The following is a 17,352-nucleotide window of genomic DNA, read 5'->3' on the forward strand; positions in this document are numbered from 1 at the left end:
TGTTGGAAAAATTCAGGGCGTACTTATTGGGAACCAAGGTACTCACACTGATCACTCGACAATCAAATATTTAATGACAAGAAAGACGCAAAGTCGAGGTTGATCAAATGGGTTCTCCTCCTCCAAGAATTTGATATAGAAATAATTGATCAGAAGGGGGCAGAGATTCAAGTTGCGGATAATTTGTCAAGATTGGAAAATCTTGAAGTTGACCGCAACGAATCTGAGATGAGTGTCGTGTTCCCGGGTGAGCAGCTGTTCCACGTAGAAGAATTACCCTAGTATGCAGACATTGTTAACTATTTGGTTTGTGAAGAATTTCCTAAAGATTACACCTACCATCAACAGAAGAAGCTCAAGCATGAATGCAAACACTATTATTGGGATGAGCCGAATCTATATAGAAGAGGTGCAGAGCAAATCATTCGACTATGCATACCAAACGCTGCTCAACAATGCATATTGTCACAGTGCCACGATTCACCATATGGAGGGCACTTTGGAGGACAATGCACTGCAGCCAAAGTTTTTCAAAGTGGATTCTTTTGGCCTTCATTATTTTAGGATGCTGCTGACTATGCAATGAAATGTGATTGGTGTCAACGCACCGACAACATTTCATGGAAGAACGCAATGTCAATGAACACTATCTTGGAGTTAGAATTATTCGACGTATGGGGGATTGATTTCATGGGGTCATTCCTTCCTTTGCATGGTAAACACAATATTTTATTGGTCGTCGATTATGTCTCCAAGCGGGTAGAGGCAATAGCATGCGCCACAAGTGATGTGGTGGTAGTCTCCCAGTTCCTCCAAAGAAATATTTTCACTCGTTTTGGCACTCCCCGTGCCATCATAAGTGATGAAGGATCACACTTTGTCAATCATAATATCAAGAAGTTGTTGCGCAAGTACAATATCCTTCACAAAGTGGCCACTGTATACCATCTGCAAACGAATGGCCAGGCTGAAGTGTCTAATCGTGAAATTAAATTGATCCTTGAGAAGGTAGTAAAACCTTCACGGAAAGATTGGGCAACAAAGCTTGCGTTGTGGGCATACCGGACTACATTTAAAACACCAATAGGTATGTCCCCCTATGTGTTAGTATTTGGCAAGGCGTGTCATTTGCCTTTGAAGCTAGAGTGTAAAGCATTGTGGGCGGTCAAGAAGTTGAATTTCGATTTAAAGAAAGCAGGGGAAGCGCGAAAACTGCAGCTGGTTGAGCTAGAGGAATGGAGAATCAACGCATATGAGAATGCAAAGATTTATAAAGAGCGCACAAAGCGCTGGCATGATAAACGCATATGCGCGAGAAATCTCTAAGTGGGGCAAAAGGTCTTACTTTTCAATTCAAGATTACGGCTATTCCTGGGAAAATTAAAATCGCGCTGGTCCGGTCCCTTCATCATCAAAGAAATATTTCCACATGGTGCGGTGGAACTAATCACCAAGGATGGCAGTCGAACATTTAAGGTTAATGTACAACAGATCAAAGCATATTGCGGAGGAGGTTTCCAGCCAAAAACAGCCTCCATAAAGTTGAAAACTCCGAACTACCCTCTTACATGACTTTTAAACTCTCTTTCCTTCGTCACTTTACTTTTATTCAAACAATCTGCATCTTACTCATTCTTATAATTTCTTTCTCTAAAAAAAGAAACAAAAAAATGTTGACGATGTTAGCCCGACGGTGTTACAAGCATTGGGAAAGGGTCAATTTTAAAATAATGTTGAGAAATTTTTATTAGAGTTCTCCCGATGATTGTCCAAACGACCATCAGGAGAACTTATTTAACCTAAATATTTTACGAGCATTGGAAGGGTCAATTTTTTTTTAAAAAAAGTTAGAAATTTTTTTAGAGTTCTCTCGACGGTTGTCCAATGACCGTTGGGATAACCTATTTAGTCCTACGGTATTACAAGCGCCGGAAAAGGGTCAATTTAAAAAAAAATGTTGAGAAATTTGTATTAGAGTTCTCCCAATGATTGTCCAAATGACCGTTGGGAGAACCTATATAGACCGACGATTTTACGGGTGTCAGGAAAGGGTCAATTAAAACCCTCATTCTTTCCCTCATTTACCCTACCGTCTTAATTGTTGCTTATCTTTCTCTAACCCTCGGTTTTTCTCCTCCCCTTACACCCATTTTTCCTTCCGTCATAGATCAATCAAGCTGCATATCGGATTGCCACTCGCCACCAAACGACTTTCGTCACAAATCGCCAAATAATCGTCGATTATCGCCGTTTTTCGTCAGTTGCTGTTGTTTGCCACCATTTGTGTAGTGGATAACCATTGCCTTGCCTTGTAATTTTCCTAGTTTTTGCTTACTATTTTTCTTCAATATTTATTTGCAATGTTAGTAAGACCAAAGAATTTTGTTTGGCTTTGACAAACTCCTCACCATAATGCAATTTTAAGCATTAATCCAAATTTGAAATTTCTACCCTTTTGTTTGAGCATTAATTCAATCATGTTGTCAAATAGTGTAAGCATTTTTAGTAGTGACTCATTGAACAATAATGCTTTCAAATCATGCAATCTTTTTATTTTTTAACCAAATCCTCCACTAAAGGAAAGCAATTATCATCAAAATATTATTGGCCAATATTTGTGATGTTGGGGCCATTTTCTCATCATTATTGTCACTTTCATGTTAACAAGTACGACATTTGCTATTGTCACTTTCACTTTCATCATTATTATAGACATCTAATTAATTTTGAAAATTTTTATTTTAGTTTATTTAATATTTGTAAGATTCAAACAAGTATGAAATTTGTAAAAAAAAAATATAAAATTTATTAAATAAAGAAAAAAGATATTTTTGATGCTTAAATATGTAATCTCGACGGTAAATGGGGTCGGGAAAAATTGTAAGTTCATGCGTTTTTTACCTTTTTCCGACGCTAAAATAGGTCATCTTCGACATAAGTAACAATCTCGACGATATAAGGGTTGGTAAAAGTCTAATTTCACGCTAAAATAGCTCTCAAGATAACTTTTGCCGATGATAGGTTCGTAGAGCAAGCATCAGAATAAGTAACCATATCCCAACGCTAAAAAGAACCGTTGGCATAAGCTGACTTCTCCCAACGGTAGAAATTTATTCTTGTCGTTGGGAGAAATAACTTATCTTGACGGTATCATTTAGGGTCGGCAAAAAGCCCCCATCCTTGATCCATTGAGATATCTTTTTTCCTACAACAAATTTTTTTGGGTCGGGAAAGGTTTTTTCAACGACGCTTTCCCAATGATTCTACCAACGATTGGACTACCGTCGGGATAGGTTTTGCCGACGGTGTTGTAAATTTTTTCTGACAATTTTCGTCATCAAAAATTGTCCAAATTCTTATAGTGCTCGCTCGTGCGTCAGGTTGCTTGGCTATTGATGACTGAATTATGTATGAGTGATAAAATAAGGAATTTGTAATGTCTATTGCAAGCATATCATAAGTAGTAATCTACGAATATTTCAAATATTGTGTCCTACAAGACCACTAAGCAATTCAATTCTTTTAAAACAACACTTTTAATGCAAACTAGGGGTAACCGATAAAATAGGTGAATTTGTGGTTGATTGCTAATAATAAAGGTAAACAATAGATGACATAGGGATTAAATGTCAAAGTTTCAACCCATAGACAATTTACCTTAAGCTATGCGATCACATCATAATCGTTTCATAGACTATGGACAGAGAAAAACTCTTCTTTATTCTTGTTTCACAAGTTCTTTTAGGAGACTAAGTAACTATATTTCTATACCTAACTGAATCTTAGATGAATTTATACAATCTTTAGGTCCTGTGGTGTACCTTATGTCTAAGGTCACATGACAATCTAGGTCTAGGCTATTCTCTCATATTCTTTTGTGAGATCTGTTTATGTTATGACCTCCACACAATATTAAGACTCCACTAACATGCTAACTAAAATCTCAGTTTAATTAACAAGATATCCTTCATTTAACAAAAGAAATAGAAAGGGTGGATGCAATGTCATGCGGTTGCATTGGCTTAAGCTATATTATCCTTAGGATATCCATATGACTAAATTCCTTAGAAAAATTAGCTCATGAGTAGATATAATCAGTGGCGGATCCAAAAATTTTGTTGACAGGGGACTTTATATAATTGAATAAAAGTAAATGTAAGGAATGAGGCTTAAACCTAGGTTTATCAGGGGATTAAAGGTAGATTTACCACTAAGCTTGGTAGTGGTTTTGGTACTACGTTAGTTATATATATATATATAACTGACATGGGGGGAGGGAGGCTTGAGTCCTCCTGGACCTATACTAAACCTGCTCCTGGATATAACTGAATAGACTTCATTAATCCAAATGTCATGAGTTGTAAAGTGCCAATTCATAGAATACTAAGAAATAAAGAAAGAAAATAGAAAACAATAAAGAACAAATTCTAGAAAAACAATACATATGACTTATGGAATCAAACAACTACAAAGGGTACTCTCTCAGATGGATTCAACATTTCTAGCTGTCATTTTTAACAAATATTCAAAAAGAAGAGAAAATTAGCAGCAAATTCTTTTTACCATAGGATTTAGAAATCATATGAATTGGTATAAGTTTAAGTTAGCCATCGAGATATAGGACTAGCTACTTAGGCTGATCCATAATTGGTTAGATGTCGACTTGATGCGGCCGAATAGCTCAAGGTATGAAGTCTGCAGGTTGAAACTTGATTGTCAATCCCTGTTGTCATCTACCGTTTACTTTAATATCCAACACACAACAAAAACCCATTTGTTTCTACCAATTACTCTCAACTTTTCTTGTTAGTATTGTTTTAGAAGGAATTGAATTATAAACTCATCCCTTAAGGTACGACATTCGGAATACTACCAAATTTAGTATTTTTTCTAGAATGAATTGAATTACAAACTCAAGTTAGGTTGGATTAAAGAACTTTTAGACCCAACCTAATTATTTTGGTTATAAATCTTGAAAACTTATAGAAATACAAGTTATTTTATCTCTCTCATCTAAAAGAATAAGAAAAAAGCTCTGAAAGTACGACATTTTTGCTAAAGAATTTTATAAAGTAAACACAACATGTGATCATACATCTTCAATTTCTGATCTATCTAAATTTTGAGCTGATGTCACTATTTTAATGCAGAACACCCATTGATGTGGTCAAACAAGAAATATCATAAACAAAAGTATGATCGCATAACGAATTAATGTGAGAACTTTAGGCGACGAAGCATGATATGACATGGGCGGTGGAAGTAAAATCTCAGATTGAGTCGGTGGCTGATTAGAGAACTTCATTGAAGATTCAATGAACTTCTGACGCATTGCAGATGGTACATCAGGGTATGGAATTTAATGCACCTTGTCAGCATAATTATGAGTGAGAGAAGAGAAGACATCCTCAAATGATTATAAATACCAATGCAATCGCCATACAACATATACAAGGGTCATAAAATTTATGAGAAGAAAACTCTATCAAGAATCCTTTTCTCTTAACCATAAAAACACTCTAGTGAGAACTTAGGTCTCTTGTGGAAGAAGAGAAGCTCCATTGTTTGATATTTGAGTGAAGAAGTCAGCATTAGAGTCAGAGAGAGGAAGACATTGCAAACCACAACTTGATTCTCTATCCCTTTCTTTATCTTACAGTGTATTTGTGTTATATCATTAACATTAAAAAGTTCAAAGTCTGCAATATGAATACATATTTATTCCATTCTTTGTTCATTTCCTCCATCATTATCATGAGTAGCTAAATTACTTTATGGGTTGAGAAACATATAACCAACATGAACTAAGCAGCAAAAGAATTGTATGATCACTTGTTTTATGTAGGTACTCACGTCACTTGAATAAATCGAAAGATTATTCTAAGTAAATGAATCTACGTTTGAAAGAACTCAGATTTAGAACTCATAAAACAAGAGGGGATGCTCCTTAGAAATAAGTACATCTTTTGCATATTGTACTCATCGCATACATCCTAGATATAGGATAGTGTGGCTAGATACACTGAAAGGTGTTGGTCGTATATCAAGTGCATTGCTTGAACGCATGACTCATATAGTTGTTTAGGAAATGTTGGTGAAAATTCTTCTCAACCCTATCATCGCATACTAGTATCTAACAAACACTGCTCACATTGTTTCACTTAAAGCACAACTCTCAACACATAAAATTTAGATTTATAACAATACCAAAAATCGACCATTTGTGTGAACATTTCATTTGCATTAAAATTAAAGTATTAGTTCATTGCACACTTGGAAGCAATCCCTAAGTTCGACCCTGGACTTACTAGGATCTGGTTGGACTTACACTTGGGTTCTACCAGAAAAAAAAATTGTTATAACTACATAATCATTATTCATCTCATCGCATGGTATGAACGCATCAAGTTTTTGGTGCCGTTGCTGGGGATTGCGGTAACTAAGTGTGCTAAGACTATTCTTATTGATCTTTGTAGACCTCAATTGTTGATGTATTATACCTTGACTGCAAAAAAGGTATAGATGTTCTATAAGCGAAGGGTCCACACTTGAGCTTTCATACGACCCAGAAATTGAGAGAAGCTTTCATAGAAGAAAGAGAGCTAACAAAAGAAGACGACAGAATAGAGCTCAAAGGATGACAAAATACCAAAATCATCCAGAAGTGCCACGAATAGTGAATAGAAATGAAGACGATGCACTTGCCAATCCCATTCTATTGGCAAACGATCGCAATAGACCGATTAGGGATTATGCATCACCAAATTTATATGATTTCTCACTAGAAATCATGCCACTGGCCTTGGATGGGACCAGATTCGAAATGAAGCCTATAATGCTTCAAATAATTTAAATAGCTAGTCAGTTTGAGGAAGGCACGATGAGGATCCCTACCCCATCTGAGAAGTTTCATTGAAATCTGCAATACCTTTGTTTTTCCAAATATCACCCCAGAGGAAGTACGACTCATATTACTCCCATTTCACTATGCGATGAAGCTAGACAATGGGCATATTCACTTGAACCCGATGAAATAACATCCTAAGAACAAATAGTAAAGAAGTTCATGAAGAAGTACTTCTCGCCAATAGAGAATGCAAGGAGAAGAAAGTTAATCACTAACTGTCAACAAGAAGAAAATGAAACGCTTAGCGACGCGTGGGCGAGATTCAAAAGACTAGTGAGTGATTGCCCACATAAATGACTCCCTGGTTGTTTGCAGATGGAATTTTTTTTATTATGGTTTGAACTAAACCTCACAAACTGCAGTAAATGTTGTTGCGTCCGTGTTGAGTTTTATTTCCTAAAACTCTTGGTTTGTAAATAATAAACTTATTTCTGAAAATTCAATAAGTTTTTATTGAATATATGAATTGCTTATTGATCCATGACTATTACATAAGTACCTGAACTTTATTTGGAGACATAAAAGTAGATCAGGTTCGAGTAAATAATCAAAATGGTCTATAGTATATGAATAAGGTTGGGTGTCTTATTCTGGTAACGCTATTGGATGCGACCTACTCTGTAGTTTTTACAAAGAGATGTAAAGTGCTACAAACGAAGTGATTCTAATTCATACATGTCATGAAATGAGGAGTGGGAACATCCTATGTAATGAGTTTGCACAAGATCGGACCACGAAATAAGTCACTCTTACTTTATAATGTTGTTTACTGTTTGAGACTGGCTATTTCAAAGCGATGACCTAGGTAACTTGACCTTAAACCTGAGCTAACTATGAACTCTTGTTTATTCGGGATTATCCTTAGATTTGCATAGGTGAGGGTTAGCTCAAAAGTGTCGGCTCAATAAGCCTCCTATTTGACCAGGTAGATAGTTGGAGACATATGCAAGATGAAATTCGCTCCTACCTGCTTTCAGGGATAGTAAAGAGGTTGTTCCTTTAAGTACTGACTCCGGGTCTTGAACAAAGGGCCCCACCCTCTCATAGACTTGAGAAGGACTCAGTTTGATGATTGGATCACAAACCAATTGTTCATTAGAGGATCCGTGGGATTTAAGGAACAAGAGGTAATCTCAGGGGTAAAACATCCTTTTGACCCAACCGTTATTGCGAACAACCTGTGAAGGGTTAACTTACGAATCATGGTTATATCGGATGGACACAAAATATCTACAGTGAAGGGAGTGCAACTACGGACTTTAGTGGAATGACTCAATAGTTAACGAATGAGACTTAATTTGTTGTAAAGAGTTTAGCCAATTAATCTCGGATCGTTGGAGTCCATGATTTGTAGGTCCACTAGGTTCCCCTACTAGCTCACAAATAGATTAGTCTTAGAATAATGTGATAAGTTGATTTGAAACATTAAAATTAGAATTAAAGGAAATTGGTAATTACATATGATATAATTACACATTTAATTTTGGAATTAAACGGAATTGGAGAATTAATTAATATTTAAATATGATTTAAATATTAAATTCATGAAGGTGAAATAGGCGTTAAATTAATTTAATATTGGATATTGAATTAATTAGAATTAATTAAATTGTTTAATTAATTATTAATTATTAATTTTGTTAGAATAACTAATTTTGAAATAATTTTTGTAAAATTAATATAATTTCAATTTTAAATGTAAAATTAAAAACTAAAATTGATTTGTAATTTTGAAATGGGTTTTAAAATTTAGAAAATTGAAAAAAAAAATTGGATTTTTTCACTAAAAATACCAAGGTGCTTACTCTTTGTTCCATTACAAATTTCATTCAAATTTCAAGCTGGATTTGTGATTGATGCAAGGCTATTGGTTGTATGAAAGTCACGTAATATAAGGATGGATTTTTTAATGGAAAAAGACAATGCAATTGTTGTTGAAACTCTGAAATTTTGGGTGTTGAAGAACAGTTCTTCAAGCTGCTGAAAACCAGTACCATTTCCTCCAAATTCCCTTTCAATTCAAGCTTATTTTGAGTCCCATAACTCAATCTAAGGCACCAAGAGAATAGTAAGGAAGTCCTTGTGGTGGTTCATGAGCTGAATACAAGGAGATTGTAGTTGAGAATCGTGATTCAAGGTGTTCTTCAAAGGTTAGTGATGAAACTATGTTTCTAGTTTATGAGCATGCTTAGATTAAAGCCAAAATTAATGAATTAGAATGCTTAATGGTCATGTTTTACTTTCGCTGGTAGTTTCTTCAATCCAACAGGTCGATGGTCTGTTAGACAAAACATATATTGAGGCTAAAAACATTCTTGATCGAATCTAAAAAAAACTATGAAGATTGGCAAGAAAATGAATATAGATCAAGAACGAACAAAAGCCAGAATAATGATGCTATCGGATCATTACAAACACAGGTGAACGCAATGACTAATTTTCTACAGGTGATGACCATGGCCAATTCTGATGTGAAAGGTAGGCAAGTGAACGCAGTCGCACAGATGAATAATGGAAGTTGTGTCCTTTATGAGGAACCTCATTCTTTTGAGAAGTGCCCGCGTAATACAAAATTTGTTTACATCATCAAAAACAACAATTTTCCCAACACTTACAATGTCGGTTGGAGAAATCATCCCAATTTCTCTTGGGATGGTAATCAACAACAAATACAAGCCAGCTCTCATAGTGCCCAAGGTGACGGACCACCAGGGTTTCGTCAAAGACCAAATGGGCACCATCAAGCAACCAGCTCCCCTCAACCATCAACCTCCTATTCCTTAGAAAACTTGTTGAAGGAACACATACTAAAGAATTAAACAGCTCTTCAAAACCAAACAACATCAATTCGCAATCTTGAGGTGCAAATAGGATAAATTGTTAGTGAATTAAAAAACATGCCACTAGGTACACTCCCACGCACGACAAAGATTCCTCGCAACGTGGGGGACAAGGGCAAGAAACAATGTCAGGCGGTGACTTTATAGAGTGGACGCATCACAAAAGAGGTGATAAGAAGGAAATCACATGAAGAAGCTGAAATTCAAAAAGATGAAGGGCGGATGTCTGATGAAGATGTTCCCAAGGAAGTACAAGGATCAGGAGGAGTAACCTCTGCAAATTCCACGACAACAGTACCATGGGAGGAGCAGGTGGCTCCATTTCCACAGAGACTGAAAAAGAAGAAAAATGATGAAAGTTAACATCAACGCTTCCTTGGATTACTAAAGTAGCTGCACCTTAACATCCCTTTCATCGAAGCAATAGAGAAAATGCCTACCTATGCTAAATTCCTAAAGGACATCATGTCCAAGAAAAGGAGCATAGGTAAATACGAGATGGTGGCCCTGACATAAGACTACAATACGACAATTCTTCCAAAGATGCGGGACCCTGGGAGCTTTACAATACCTTATTCAATTGGCGGAATTTATAATGGGAATGCTCTATGCGATCTTGGAGCTAGCATAAATCGGATGCCCTTGTCAATATTTAAATATTGGAGATTAGAGATTGGAGATTGGGAAACTTACTCCCACCACAGTTACTCTTCAATTAGCGGATCGATCCCTTGTGCACTTGGAAGGGAAGCTGGAAGATGTGTTAGTTAAAATGGATAAATTTATCCTCCTTGAGGACTTCATTACACTTGATTACAAGGCAGATAAAGATGTCCCCATTAGCTTGGGACAACCATTATCTTCATCGACATGTACATAAGGGAGAAATCACAATGCATGTCAATGGTCAAAAGCTGAAGTTCAATATCGTAAGGCCATGAACTATCCAGACGAAGTGAGTTCATGTGATACAGATGAATAGTGGCCTTGCAGCTTAGATTGGGGAACTGATGAGAAAATAGAATCGAAGGAAGAAACCATCGATTCAGTTGAATCATGTTATGCGATGATAGAATTCTAGAAAAATTGTGAATCATTGAATACATAAAAGAGAAAAAACACAAACAAAACAACCTCCAGTTTTGGAATTGAAAGTGTTGCCTGTCCATTTGAAGTACGCAATCCTTGGGCAAAATGAGACCTTACCAATTATTATATCAGTTACACTTTCCAAAGAAAAGGAAGCAACCTTTCTAGAAGTATTGAAGAAGTACATTAAAGAAATAGGTTGGACTCTTGCTAACATTAAACGTATAAGACCATCCTACTGCATGCATAAAATTAGGCTTGAAGAAGGACATAAAGGCTCTATTGAATCTCAATGCAAGTTGAACCCTATAATGAAAGAAGCCGTTAAAAAGGAAATCATTAAGTGGTTAGATGCAGAAATTATTTTCTCCATTTCAGATAGCACATGGGTTAGTCCAGTGCAATGTATTCCAAATAAAGGAGGAATGACAGTTGTACCCAATAAAAACAACAAATTAATATTAACGCGTACAATCACCGGTTGGAGAATTTGCACAGGAAACTCAACACGGTGACCAGAAAAGATCATTTCCCCTTGCCCTTCATTGACCAAATGTTGAACAGGCTAGCAGGGAATGACTACTTTTGCATTTTGGATGGATATGCGGGGTACAACCAAATGATGATTGCACCTGAGGATCAAGAAAAAACAACTTTCACATGCCCATATGAGACACTTGCCTTTCGATGCATGCCTTTCGAACTATGCAACGCCGCAATCACCTTTCAAAAATGCATGATGACTATCTTTTCAGATTATCTTGAGGGTTCTGTAGAAATATTCATGGATGATTTTTCCGTATATGGAAAGACGTATGGAGTATATCTAGAAAATCTGGAAAAGATCCTAAAGAGGTGTGAGGACACGAATCTGGTTCTGAATTGGGAGAAGTGTCACTTCATGGTAACTGAGGGAGTTGTTCTCAGACACAAGGTTTTCAAATCTGACCTAGAAGTTGATAGAGCAAAAATTGAGGCTATTCAAAAGTTACCACCACCTATAAATGTGAAGACTCTGAGAATCCTAAGACATGCTGGGTTTTATCGAATATTTGTCAAGATTTCTAAAAAATTGTCAGACCACTAAAAATGTTGCTAGAAGCTTATAGACCTTTTGATTTTGACGAGAGTTTCCTTAACGCATTTGAGAAATTAAAAAATGCGTTAGTCTTAGCTCTAGTTCTGATTACGCTCGATTGGACAAAACCATTCGAACTAATGTGCGATGCCAGTGGATATGCGATGGGGGTAGTTTTGGCTCAATGAATAGAAAAGGTTCTTCATCCTACTGCATACGCAAGAAAGACTCTTAATAGCGCTCAGGAGAATTACACTACTACTGAAAAAGATCTATTGGCGATGGTCTTCACTATGAAAAAATTCAGACCTTATCTGCTGGGATCGAGGGTCATCATCCATACAGATCATTCAGATATCAAATACTTGATGACAAAGAAAGATGTGAAATCAAGATTGATCAGATGGGTTCTACTGCTTCAAGAGTTTGATACATAAATAATAGATAGAAAGGGTCAGAAAATAAAGTCTTTGATCATCTATCAGAACTTTAAAATGATGAAAACGATCGCATCCAACCTATTGTAAACACCTCTTGCCCTGATGAGATGTTATTGATGATTGACGAGTACTTGCCCTGGTTTGCAGACATCATCAATTTCCTAGTCTGCAAACAATTTCCCAAAGAATATATATTGTAACAAAAGAAAAGGCTCATGCATGACTACAAATTCTATTATTGGGACGAGCCTAACTTGTACAGAAGAGAACCTGACCAAATTTTGAGGCAATGCATTCCCCAAAAAATATCTCAATGCATCCTTTATCAATGCCATGAATTGCCCTACGGTGGGCATTTCGGAAGTCAATGCACAGCTACAAAGGTGCTGCAAAGCGGATATTATTAGCCCACCTTATTCAAGGATGCACGCCAATATATCATGAAGTGTGATATGTGCCAACGCATCGGGAACATTTCAGAGAAGAATGAAATGCCAATGAATGTTATTCTAAAAGTGGAATTATTTTATGTTTGGGAATCGATTTTATGGGTCCATTTCTGTCGTCCAATGGCCACAACTATATCTGGTTAGTTGTTGACTATGTATCTAAGTGGATAGAGGCGATCTCATGTGCTTCAAGCGATGTGATCACTGTCTCAAAATTTTTACAGAAAAACATCTTTACTCGTTTTGGCACTCTGTGTACTATTATAAGAGATGAAGGCACACATTTCATCAATCGCATTGTTGGCAAACTTATAATCAAATACAATGTTCACCGCAAAATAGCCACAACTTACCACCCCTAGACAAATGGTCAGGCTGAAATATCCAATAGGAAAATTAAGACAATACTGGATAAGGTTGTCAATTCAACTCATAAAGATTGGGCAAACACTAGACGAAGTGTTATGGGCATATCGCACTGCATATAAAACTCTTATAGGAATGTCCCATATGCTCTGGTCTTTGGTAAAGCTTGCCACTTGCCGTTGGAGCTTGAACACAAAACATTATGGGTTACGAAAAATCTCAATTTGGACTTGAAAGCCGCAGGGGAGGCGAGGAAGCTCCAGCTATTGGAATTGGACAAATGGAGACTATAGGCGTGCGAGAATGCCAAAATCTACAAGGAACAAATAAAGTGTTGGCACACATTCGTAACAAGGATTTTGAAATTAGCCAAAAAGTACTATTCTTTAATTTTTGACTGCATCTTTTTCCAGTGAAGCTAAAATCACATTGGTCGGGACCTTTCATTATCAAGGAAGTCTACCTACATGGAGCAGTAGAATTAATCAGTGAAGACGGAACCAACGCATTCAAAGTGAAAGGACAAAGGATCAAGTTCTAATATGGAGGTGATTTCAATTGCGAAAAGACCTTCACAGACTTAGGAAAACCCAAGTAATGCGATATAATAAGTCCCTGTGCCATGAAGCAATATCTTTCGAGGGGCGCATCATATCCTTTTTGCATCCTTTTATACTTTTGTTACCCATTCTTTTTAATTAACTGATCATTCCTTTATACTTTTCTTCTTTCTTATTTTGTGAACAATGATTGCTATTCAAAGTTGAACAAATTTTGGGGAAGGGAAACTAGGGTTTATGAGGCGATGAGTGCTGCGATGAACTTGGCAATGCATAGAAATGTGAAGCCTAACGCATCCCTAAAAAGCTCATCATGGGTAAGGGAACGATACGTCATCTTAACTTAGTTCAGTGAAAAGACACGTCACCTAGTATTCCATCAGATCGCCATTATTCCGTGAAGCGTTATGATTACCTCGAATCATGAGGTGACCCATCATTTCCTCTCTCCCACTCTTACTTCATCTATTTAAACCCTTCTTCTAAAAAAAAAACCCAAGTTCCTTACGCTTTACCAAACCCTAAACCCTTTGACTTCTATAAACTCTCCAGCGAAGCTTCAAGCTCTCCGATCTACCTTCGTTTCATACCCACCTTATTCACATTCAAAATGGCCCACCAAAATACCCTTTCCTCTACTCGTTCCTCCACTCCCACTTATTCCTATGAGGTGGTATCCTCAACCGTTTCTATCCAGCCCGTTTCCTTCACAAGCGCCGTCGTGCCAGTCTACGTGCCTCCGGTGGCTTTACCTTCCCCGTTCAATCCCACGCTAATTCCATCAGCCCCTGCCCTATCACAGTCCTCATCGCCACAAGATCGTCTACAACCAACTACTTCCACCACAAGCGAAACCAGGTGACGGGACGAATGAGAAGTCTATGAGGACATTTTAAAAAACCTAAAACCGCTCGAATCCTTGGATGGAATAGTAAACCAGCCAAATGGTCAAAAGGGTGTGGCTGAAGTATCTTCGTACGGGCTTGCCCATGAGATGGAAAAGAGGAAACAAGGTGGCATTGATTTGATCGATGTCGAAGAGGAGCCCCTCTCAAGGAAAAATACAAATAAGGGAAGAAGAAGAAGCGATGGTGCCAATATCCCACCTCCTCTGCAGAGGCAATGGCGAAATAATTCCAAAAGAAGGCCATGAGGGTTAAGGAAGGCCTTGGAGAAATAAGGAAGGAAGTTGAATCCCTAATTGCGGCAATTGAGCTCTGTCATGAGATGTGCGATGAAAAATTTGAACGCACAAGAAGTCCATCGCATCCTCAGCTTGAGAAATCTCCAGATATTGTGGAGCACGTTACGCTAGAATTTGAAAAGGAGATGCGCAACAAAAGCGATGAAGAGAAAAGAGCCAGATAGGAAAAGACTAAGCGCATCAAGCACAACTTGCAAAAGATTAGGGAAGAAAAAAGACTGATTCGAGAAGAGGATGCGAGGAAAAAGAAAGGATATAAGTCTGGGTAGAAGAGAAAAGAAAGGGTGTGGTCAATAGCATTTCAAAGAAGGAAAAAGCACCAAAGCAAGCGACAGTAAGAAAGGAAGAAAAGGGCAAGGTGCCCACGCTAGAAGAAGAAACAGCTCCTAAAAAGAGGCCCCCTATCCTAATTAAGATGGGCTTCTTCCCGAAAAGTACACCCCTGCCACATTTCATCACAAACAAGATCGATGTATTGGAGTGAAGAAAGTTCTGCGAAGGGGAAAGAACGATCAAACCATCTGTGGTGACCGCGTTCTACGAAGGAAAACCTCATACTGGGCGCTACCGAGCAGATGTTGAGGAAGCAACCATCGGCTTCAATGTCAAGAAGATCAATCATTTATACAATCTAGAAGACATTCCTAATGCTGAAGGAAATCCGATAATTGAAAGCCAAACATTTAAGGAACAAAAAGAAGCACCGAAGGTGGTAGCGCTACTTGAGACCAAATGGAGCAGTTGATCCCTATAAATTTCGGTCGTCATATCGCAGACCAAATTTGATCATTCTTCTCAAGGCCAAGTGCATAGCTATTCTCCCATCGCTCATCACCGAACTTTGTGTAGTGCAGGGATGGTTTGAAGAAGAGGAAGATGTAGTAGTAAGGAGCACGCTCACGAGCGATTCCCTCCGTCATCTAATGAGGTTGCCAACTCAAACCGAGAACCAACAAAGCAAGAAACAAAGCAGAAACCTCAGAGCCAGATGACCCCAGAAACATCACAGTGAAAGAAGAGGAAAGTAACCATCGCATCTAAAGTTGAAGAAAAGGTGATGCCTTCGCCCCAAGTAGAGAAGTCTCCACCACCTCAGTCAAACACTGAATCCCTGAGGCTAAGCATTGTTCTTAACATTCGCCTTCCATCGATTGACAAGCCAACGTCGCCTGCTCTTAAAGATGAGCCCTTCCCGATCCTTCCCCTTGCATCTAGGCCACCAACTCCACCATCCCCTAAATAAAAAACAAGTCCTCTATGCATCACAGCTGATGACCTAAGCCTACCATCGCCTAGGATTGAAACAAGCGGTGGCTCTAGCATTGGTGAGGCTAGTGAGCGTCAGCCTAATGAAAAAAAATCAGCACACTCAAGCCAACACACCCGAAGGAATTGATCTCGAGGATGAATGGTACAAATTCCTTCACGATGACCTCCGTGAACCAATTTTGGAGGGTCTTGATGACCTGTCACGACAACAATAATCACTTCAAGCGCAGATGAATAACTTGAGGTGACAGCAAGATGAACTCGTTAAACAACATAATGAGTTGAAAGAATTTATTCAAGACCAACAGAGTGTGACACGTGACCTCATCAGGCAACTGAGGCAGCAGTAACACGACCAACTCCACTAAATGATCAAATTTTTCCAAAATGTCGTTGCTCGCCTCGTGGTGGTGCCACCCATTTCTCCACATCTTCAAAATCCCTTACAATTCCCTAACGAAAATCCACCATTAGAGCATAACAACAACGATGCGGGAGAAAACTAAATTCGGGGGTGGTGTCATTCCTTATTTTCTCTTTTCCTTGTATTACCAGTTAGATGTCGTCTTTCTTCTTTTGTATCGTTGCTTCATTGATTTAATATAAATTCAATATAATTTTGTCTATCTTTCATCGCCTTTTCTTTTGTTTGTGTCACTGCTATACTTTTGATCGCTTAATTTTTCTGTTGTTTTATCACTTGCCAATGATGACCTCAATGATGAAACTATGTGCGTAAATGCCGAAACTGGCATCAACAATAAGTTTTGGGAATTTTGCTTTTGAAATATTTTTAGGATTTAGCAAGCCTGCAAGCTTTACTTCAAACCTCTTTTACAATAACTTTCTAATTCCATCGCATAATTCACTTTCTTAGCAATGAGGACCTTGCCCTTCTAAATTGGGGGAGTGTGAAAATGGGGAGTTTCATAGTTGGATGTTTGCATGACACTCGTGGGGGCAAGCCAAGACAAAGGCGAGAATCATGATGAACGCAAGAAATAATTGATCGCAACTTCACTGCCATAAAAAGTCATAAGGCATGAGTTAGACTGAAAAGAGTATCTCGCTCGTAGTTAGATGTCCACACGATACCCATAGGGGTAAGCCAAAATGAAGGCTAGACACTTGGATCAACACAAGATCACAA

Source organism: Benincasa hispida, chromosome 12 (assembly GCF_009727055.1).
Source record: "Benincasa hispida cultivar B227 chromosome 12, ASM972705v1, whole genome shotgun sequence".
Classification (NCBI taxonomy): Eukaryota; Viridiplantae; Streptophyta; class Magnoliopsida; order Cucurbitales; family Cucurbitaceae; genus Benincasa; species Benincasa hispida.